General features: G+C 37.6%; 1 non-coding gene across 1 annotated transcript; it reads right to left on the reverse strand.

The window, feature by feature from the left end:
* Positions 1-302: 302 nt before the first annotated feature.
* Positions 303-409, reverse strand: LOC122704087. The gene has a single exon (XR_006343719.1). It is a non-coding gene; the product is annotated as a U6 spliceosomal RNA (small nuclear RNA).
* Between the last annotated feature and the right edge of the window lie 9,527 nt (positions 410-9,936).

Genomic DNA, 9,936 nt, shown 5'->3' on the forward strand with positions numbered 1-9,936 from the left:
TGGAAATACGGAATAAAAAATAGAGATTGTAAACAATTGGAGAAGTGCTCTCTGCATAAAACTGTAGTTATTTCCTTTCCATTCATTTATCAGTCTGCCTTTATATATGTTTATATTAGTTAAACATTGGTCTCTTCAGTGTGATGTTCTTAAGTTAATGTTCTCAACTTGTTTGGGCTTAATATGCTGAAACAAAGTAGGGGCTGCTCTGAGAATGTTGATAGTCACCCTATCAGAAGATGGAGCTGATTTTTATTTTTATTTATTTATTTATTTTTATTAGTTGGAGGCTAATTACTTCAAAAAATATGGAACACTTCACGAATTTGCATGTCACCCTTGCGCAGGGGCCATGCTAATCTTCTCTGTATCGTTCCAATTTTAGTATATGTGCTGCCGAAGCGAGCACTGGAGCTGATTTTTAATGTTAATATTTTTTAAATTGAAGAATCTATAATGGCTTAGCTTGTGCTCAAATAGTATGCCTGAAAATTAGATCATTATTTAAATAGATAATCTCTTCACAAAATTTAACTGCCAACTGTTGCTTTTCTTGTCCATCTTACCTTATGTTGTCCAGTGTACTGGGTACACCAGATATACAGATCATGTGAGAAGGACCTAAGGATAGATGGGCTTCCCTCATAGCTCAGTTGGTAAAGAATCTGCCTGCAATGCAGGAGACCCGGGTTCGATTCCTGGGTTGGGAAGATCCCCTGGAGAAGGAAATGGAAATCCACTGCAGCATTCTTGCCTGGAAAATCCCATGGACAGAGGAGCCTGGCAGGCTATAGTCCATGGGGTCGTAAGAGTCATACACGACTTAGCAACTGAAGCACCACCAAGGATAGATGAGCTCAGCATAAACAACATATATCTTTGTGTCTGAGCCCATGACTGCCATAGTAGTTGGCTAGTAAAATACTGGCTGACCTAAGTTATACTCTAAATAGCATTTTCCCCCTTATTTTTTCTTTCAATGCCTTTGCTTGCTGAGTTAGAGTTTGGTCAAGAAATCATAAATCACTACTGGCATTTCCAGTAAGAAAGGATTTAATATGAGAATTGGGTTTACACAGGCATTAGGTCTGAGAAATGCAGATCAGGGAGGAAACGAATCTGCAGGAATTGCAGGGGGCTTCTGTTAGCTGTCCATAGCACCAGGGTGGGTTCTCAGAAAGATGCTTGGAAGATACTGGCAAGTCCCACATTAGCTGTCTGATGCTCATTAGTCTGTTCACAGTTGCCACTGGAGAATATTATTTGTACTTTTCTTTTTCCTTCCAAATTGTGTTCAAATGACTCTCACTGGAGAAATCGAATGGGATCTCTGTGTACAAGTATCCAGTAGGAGGGAGAATTTAGAAGGGTGAGTATAGTGTATATAGAATATTCAACAGATGTTGTCTAATCACAGTTCACCCTTGGGAATACACGGCATCTTTACTACCCTGGTATCCATATTTAAGATTCCAAAAAACAAAAAGAATATCATGATTCTGCCTGATATGCAGCACCTATCCCTGTTGAAATAAAGATGTTCTCAACTTCTTCCCAAGAAGAGATAAATTTCGTGAATTTCTCTATCCATCTCTGTGTGATGTTTGTTCTTTATCCTTAAAAACAATCTCCCTTGATATAAAAGTCTTATGTTTAGCCTGCAACTAAAAAAAAAAAAAAAAAAGTCTCATGTAGTCTTAAGTGGAATAATTGGAAGTAGAAAGAAGAAAAGTTGATTAATTATATAAATATACATATCAAGGAAAAACAATATGCATTGCTACTAAGTCCCTTATTTGTACAAAAGTCCATAGTTTTATTATATAAATACATGCAAGCAGATACCTACTTAGAAATATGTACATTTTCTCTTCCGTTACCTGTTTTGTGCTTCCTTAGCTCTCAGCCAGCACTCAGATAGTTGTGATATTTGCCAGAACCTTTTGCTTCTCTTCTTAAACCTCTTCAAGCTCCCACCCATTCTTGTACTTAAGCTGGGGGTCTATATATGTGAAAAATGACAACAGCAAGAATTTCTGACAATATGGTAGACTAAATGACCTGAGGAACTTCCTAGTACAAATTTTAATGCTGTATAAAAATGCAAAAAACCCCGCATTTCCTTTATATAGTTTAATGTGAGTTATTAAGAAGAAGAAAAAGAATTCTAAGACACAAAAAGTAAGACAACAAGTACTGAAGCTGATAGTTATACTAGGAGGGGGGGCATTGGTTAATATCTTGCTGACTAGATCATTCAGTTTTAATGGGTCACATATGGGAGATGGGAAATTAAGCCATGGGTTGGAGAAAGGTGGGAAGTCAACCAAAATGGAAAATGACATGCTTGGCAAAAGAATAAATTAGGAAATAAAATTGTCAGAGTTATTGTGAAGAAAATGTAGGCCTCAACTGAGGGTTGTGGATTAGAAAGAAAGCTGACATGAGAATCCCATGGGAATTCCTTAGCACAGTTAATCTCCACGTAGGTTTTGTGTAGAAGTTTGCCATACCCATATGTCCTAAAAAGCCTCAAACTGAATTTCTTTCATGGTGATTCCGAGTTGATGGAGTCCCAGGAAGCAACCCCAAATCCTTGCTGGAGGAGTGTGCTTTTTACACAAACCTCAAAGCATTCCCACTAGTATTCCAAGAAACAAGCTCAAATCCAAAATCACAAACATGCCATCATAAGCAAGAGAAGAAATAACAAATGACAGAATCAAACCTTCAAAGACTGCAGAAATTGAAAGTATCAGAAGAAATGTGGGAATAAGACAGAATTATATATGTATGATGAATAAGAGATGTCCAGACAGAGTTCAGGACTAAAAATTAGATGTAGTAATTAGGATGGATAAATAGACATAATTGAAGAGAGAATTAGGGAACCGAAAGAAGGTCTGAAGAAGGTTTGATGAAGCTAAGAGTTATAGAAAATGAGTCAAAGCTTTTCAGAGAATTTCCTAGACCAGATTAAAGGCAAATTATGGAATTTCAGTTCAGTTCAGTCACTCAGTCGTGTCCGACCCTTTGCGACCCCATGAATCGCAGCACGCCAGGCCTCCCTGTCTATCACCAACTCCCGGAGTTTACTCAAACCCATGTCCATTGAGTCGGTGATGCCATCCAGCCATCTCATCCTCTGTTGTCCCCTTCTCCTCCTGCCCCCAATCCCTCCCAGCATCAGGGTCTTTTCCAATGAGTCAACTCTTTGCATGAGGTGGCCAAAGTATTGGAGTTTCAGCTTCAGCATCAGTCCTTCCAATGAACACCCAGGACTGATCTCCTTTAGGATGGACTGGTTGGATCTCCTTGCAGTCCAAGGGATTTAGGGAGCCCCCAAAGCATTAGAAGAAATTCCATTCATAGATACATTGTTTCAAAACCACAGAAAAAGAGACCTTAAAAGCAATTAGAGATAAGTTAAATAAGCAGGGTGACAACATACTTGTCCTACTTGTCAGCCTTGTCATACTTCTTTCCCATTTTGAACCAGTTCGTTGTTCCATGTCTGGTTCTAACTGTTGCTTCTTGACCTGCATACAAGTTTCTCAGGAGAGAGGTAAGGTGGTGTGATATTCCTATTTTTTAAAAAAATTTCCCACAATTTGTTGTGTTCCACACAGTCAAAGGCTTTAGTGTAGTCAATGAAGCAGAAGTAGATATTTTTCTGGAATTTCCTTGCTTTCTCCATGATCCAGTGTGTGCTGGCAATTTGATCTCTGGTTCTTCTGCCTCTTTGAAACCCAGCTTATACATCTGGAAGTTCTCAATTCACGTACTGTTGAAGCTTAGCTTGAATGATTTTGAGAATTACCTTGCTAGCATGTGAAATGAGTGTCATTGTGCAGTAGTTTGAACATTCTTTGGCATTGCCCTTCTTTGGGATTGGAATGAAAACTAACCTTTTCCAGTCCTGTGGACATTGCTGAGTTTTCCAAATTTGCTGGCATGTTGAGTGCAGCACTTTTTCACAGCATCATTTAGGATTTGAATTAGATCAGCTGGAATTCCATCACTCCACTAGCTTTGTTCGTAGTAATGCTTCTTAAGGCCCACTTGACTTCATACTCCAGGATGTCAGGCTGTAGGTGAGTGATCACACCATTGTGGTTATCCAGGTCATTAAGATCTTTTTTGTATAGCTCTGCATATTCTTGCCACCTCTTCTTAATATCTTCTGCTTCTGTTTGGTCATTACCTGATTAGACATAAGTTAGATCATCTCACCCTATTCTCTATGCCTCTCTTATCCTCTCAGGTGTATTTTCCATCTTTCTGTCTCTCTGTGAATCATTCCAAATGATTTCTTCTAATCTGTTTTCTGGTTCACTAGTTTACTCTCATCTGTGTCTAATTTGTTTTGAAGGCAATTCTTTGAGCTTTCTTTTTAAACAACTTTATTAAGGACTACTTTATATTCCATAAAGGGCTTCCCTGATAGCTCAGTTGGTAAAGAATCTGCCTGCAATGCAGGAGACCCTGGTTTGATTCCTGGGTCAGGAAGATCTGCTGGAGAAAGGGATAGGCTACTACACTCCACTATTCTTGGGCTTCCCTTGTGGCTCAGCTGGTAAAGAATCTGCCCTCAATGTGGGAGACCCTGGGTTGGGAAGATTCCCTGGAGAAAAGAATGGCTACCTGGTTCAGTTTTGGAAAGTTATACTTTTCTAAGAATTTGTCCATTTCATCCAAGTTGTCCATTTTATTTTATTGGCATAGAGCTGCTGGTAGTAGTCTCTTATGATCCTTTGTATTTCAGTGTTGTCTGTTGTGATCTCTCCATTTTCATTTCTAATTTTGTTAATTTGGTTCTTCTCTCTTTGTTTCTTAATGAGTCTTGCTAATGGTTTGTCAATTTTGTTTATTTTTTCAAAAAACCAGCTTTTAGCTTTGTTGATTTTTGCTATGGTCTCTTTAGTTTCTATTGCATTTATTTCTGCCTTAATTTTTAAGATTTCTTTCCTTCTGCTAACCCTGGGGTTCTTCATTTCTTCCTTCTCTAATTGCTTTAGGTGTAGAGTTAGGTTATTTATTTGGCTTTTTTCTTGTTTCTTGATGTAAGCCTGTAATGCTATGAACCTTCCCCTTAGCACTGCTTTTACAGTGTCCCATAGGTTTTGGGTTGTTGTGTTTTCATTTTCATTCATTTCTATACATATTTTGATTTCTTTTTTGATTTCTTCTATGATTTGTTGGTTATTCAGAAGCGTGTTATTTAGCCTCCAGGTGTTTGAATTTTTAACAATTTTTTTCCTGTAATTGAGATCTAATCTTACTGCACTGTGGAAGAAATAGAAGATCTTAACAGACCCATCACAGGCAAGGAAATCGAAACTGTAATCAAAAATCTTCCAGCAAACAAAAGCCCAGGACCAGATGGCTTCACAGCTGAATTCTACCAAAAATTTAGAGAAGAGCTAACACCTACATTACTCAAACTCTTCCAGAAAATTGCAGAAGAAGGTAAGCTTCCAAACTCATTCTATGAGGCCACCATCACCCTAATTCCAAAACCTGACAAAGATGCCACAAAAAAAGAAAACTACAGGCCAATATCACTGATGAACATAGATGCAAAAATCCTTAACAAAATTCTAGCAAACAGAATCCAACAACATATTAAAAAAATCATACACCACGACCAAGTGGGCTTTATCCCAGGAATGCAAGGATTCTTCAATATCCGCAAATCAATCAATGTAATACACCACATTAACAAATTGAAAGATAAAAACCATATGATTATCTCAATAGATGCAGAGAAAGCCTTTGACAAAATTCAACACTCATTTATGATTAAAACTCTCCAAAAAGCAGGAATAGAAGGAACATACCTCAACATAATAAAAGCTATATATGACAAACCCACAGCAAGCATCACCCTCAATGGTGAAAAATTGAAAGCATTTCCCCTGAAATCAGGAACAAGACAAGGGTGCCCACTCTCACCACTACTGTTCAACATAGTGTTGGAAGTTTTGGCCACAGCAATCAGAGCAGAAAAAGAAGTAAAAGGAATCCAGATAGGAAAAGAAGAAGTGAAACTCTCACTGTTTGCAGATGACATGATCCTCTACATAGAAAACCCTAAAGACTCTACCAGAAAATTACTAGAACTAATCAATGAATATAGTAAAGTTGCAGGATATAAAATTAACACACAGAAATCCCTTGCATTCCTATATACTAACAATGAAAAAACAGAAAGAGAAATTAAGGAAACAATACCATTCACCATTGCAACAAAAAGAATAAAATACTTAGGAGTATATCTACCTCAAGAAACAAAAGACCTATACATAGAAAACTATAAAACACTGATGAAAGAAATCAAAGAGGACACAAACAGATGGAGAAACATACCGTGTTCATGGATTGGAAGAATCAATATTGTCAAAATGGCTATTCTACCCAAAGCAATCTATAGATTCAATGCAATCCCTATCAAGCTACCAACGGTATTTTTCACAGAACTAGACCAAAGAATTTCACAATTTGTATGGAAATACAAAAAACCTCGAATAGCCAAAGTAATCTTGAAAAAGAAGAATGGAAATGGAGGAATCAACCTGCCTGACTTCAGACTCTACTACAAAGCCACAGTCATCAAGACAGTGTGGTACTGGCACAAAGACAGAAATATAGACCAATGGAACAGAATAGAAAGCCCAGAGATAAATCCACGAACCTATGGACACCTTATCTTTGACAAAGGAGGCAAGGATATACAATGGAAAAAAGACAACCTCTTTAACAAGTGGTGCTGGGAAAACTGGTCAACCACTTGCAAAAGAATGAAACTAGAACACTTTCTAACACCATACACAAAAATAAACTCAAAATGGATTAAAGATCTAAATGTAAGACCAGAAACTATAAAACTCCTAGAGGAGAACATAGGCAAAACACTCTTTCACATAAATCACAGCAAGATCCTCTATGACCCACCTCCCAGAATATTGGAAATAAAAGCAAAACTAAACAAATGGGATCTAATGAAACTTAAAAGCTTTTGCACTACAAAAGAAACTATAAGTAAGGTGAAAAGACAGCCGTCAGATTGGGAGAAAATAATAGCAAATGAAGAAACAGACAAAGGATTAATCTCAAAAATATACAAGCAACTCCTGCAGCTCAATTCCAGAAAAATAAATGACCCAATCAAAAAATGGGCCAGAGAACTAAACAGACATTTCTCCAAAGAAGACATACAGATGGCTAACAAACACATGAAAAGGTGCTCAACATCACTCATTATTAGAGAAATGCAAATCAAAACCACAATGAGGTACCATTACACACCAGTCAGGATGGCTGCTATCCAAAAGTCTACAAGCAATAAATGCTGGAGAGGGTGTGGAGAAAAGGGAACCCTCTTACACTGTTGGTGGGAATGCAAACTAGTACAGCCACTATGGAAAACAGTGTGGAGATTCCTTAAAAAACTGGAAATAGAACTGCCATATGACCCAGCAATCCCACTTCTGGGCATACACACTGAGGAAACCAGATCTGAAAGAGACACGTGCACCCCAATGTTCATCGCAGCACTGTTTATAATAGCCAGGACATGGAAGCAACCTAGATGCCCATCAGCAGATGAATGGATAAGGAAGCTGTGGTACATATACACCATGGAATTTTACTCAGCCGTCAAAAAGAATTCATTTGAACCAGTCCTAATGAGATGGATGAAACTGGAGCCCCTTATACAGAGTGAAGTAAGCCAGAAAGATAAAGAACATTACAGCATACTAACACATATATATGGAATTTAGAAAGATGGTAACGATAACCCTATATGCAAAACAGAAAAAGAGACACAGAAATACAGAACAGACTTTTGAACTCTGTGGGAGAAGGTGAGGGTGGGATGTTTCAAAAGAACAGCATGTATACTATCTATGGTGAAACAGATCACCAGCCCAGGTGGGATGCATGAGACAAGTGCTTGGGCCTGGTACACTGGGAAGACCCAGAGGAATCGGGTGGAGAGGAAGATGGGAGGGGGGATCGGGATGGGGAATAGGTGTGAATCTATGGCTGATTCATGTCAATGTATGACAAAACCCACTGAAATGTTGTGAAGTAATTAGCCTCCAACTAATAAAAAAATAAAAAAAAATTAAAAAAAAATAAAAAAATAAAATTTATACTGAAAAAATAAAAAAAAAAAAAAAAAAAAAAGAATGGCTACCCACTACAGTATTCTGGCCTGGGGAATTCCATGGACTGTATAGTCCATGGGGTCGCAAAGAATCGGATGTGACTGAGCAACTTTTACCTTATACACCATAAGTTTTATCCCTTTTTACTGTAGAACTGATAAGTTTTTGTGAACTTAGAGTTGTGCAACCGTCATCACATTTCAGTTGTAGAATATTTTTATCTCCCCAGAAAGTTCCTTTGTGTCTGATGACAGTCAATCCACTGACTTTTAAAATTTCAATCATTTTTATCTCTCTTTAAATACTTAATATTTATTGTAAATATATTTATATAATATTTAATACAAACATATTTGTGTATTTAGCATAAGTATATACATATGTATATACATGTGTGGGTGTGTGTATATATATACATTTACTTTTTGGTTATTTTTCACTTTGGTCATTATCTTCTCTTCCTTGAAGCTTTTTTCAACCTCATTTTTACTTCTTTAAGCATGATGTAGAAATTTCTTTTAAGTCTATGCCTGATATTTCCAGTGTCTGGATAGTCTGTTATTTCTGCTGATATGCACTCCTAATGATTTATTACTTCCTGTGCTTTGTTCAGTTTGACTGTGAGTTCCCCGGTGAATTACTTTTGGGAATTCTTTGAAGCCTAGGCTGAAGACAGCTTCCTTCAGAGAAGTTTTGCATTTATTTCTGTGAGGTGCCTAAGACTCTATCTGTTCAGAATTTTGCTTTCTACATTCATGGTTTGAGATTTTTTTTGTTATTAAGTGATGTGAATTTGGGGCTTAAATGTGTACAACTCTAACTCCTAAAGGACCTGATTGGTATCTGGTCATCACTGATTCCCAATACAATTTTACAAAGAGAGACTACCACATCTTCCTTAGAGACATGTCTCCTTTTAGACCTTGGGGAAGTAGTTCTTGAGTTTTAATGTGCTAAGAAGCCTATTAAACTGCAGATTCTCAGGTCAACAGCAGAGACTGTGATTCAGTGAGTAGAGTTGCAGCCCAGAAATCTGCAATTCTAATAATCACCAAAGATAACCTGGCTATAAGCGGCCGAGATCCACCCTTAGATCTCATAGCTTCATTGGATCCATTGTACAACCTTGAGCAAGACTGTATGTGAGCATGGCTCTGTCTCCCTGGAGGAAAACATTCATTACAATGTTCAGTAACCATTTCTCTCTTTATGTGCATGGGCTGACCTACTTAAGTCTATTCTTTTTTTTTTTTTATTTTTTTTTATTTTTTTTTTCCAGTGGGTTTTGTCATACATTGATATGAATCAGCCATGGATTTACATGTATTCCCAATCCCGATCCCCCCTCCCACCTCCCTCTCCACCCGATTCCTCTGGGTCTTCCCAGTGCACCAGGCCCGAGCACTTGTCTCATGCATCCCACCTGGGCTGGTGATCTGTTTCACCATAGATAGTATACATGCTGTTCTTTTGAAATATCCCACCCTCACATTCTCCCACAAAGTTCAAAAGTCTGTTCTGTATTTCTGTGTCTCTTTTTCTGTTTTGCATATAGGGTTATCGTTATCACCTTTCTAAATTCCATATATATGTGTTAGTATGCTGTAATGTTCTTTACCATGGTATAAGAGGGAGCACTCTGTCTTCCTGCAGATCTGATTCTGAGTGAAATAATAAGAGAAAAATACCTTGTATGTTGTCGTTTTGTGATTTATAATAGATATGTATTGTCTAGTCTCTGGCACAGATCTCCTAAAACACT

Source organism: Cervus elaphus, chromosome 11, assembly GCF_910594005.1.
Source record: "Cervus elaphus chromosome 11, mCerEla1.1, whole genome shotgun sequence".
Taxonomy (NCBI): Eukaryota; Metazoa; Chordata; class Mammalia; order Artiodactyla; family Cervidae; genus Cervus; species Cervus elaphus.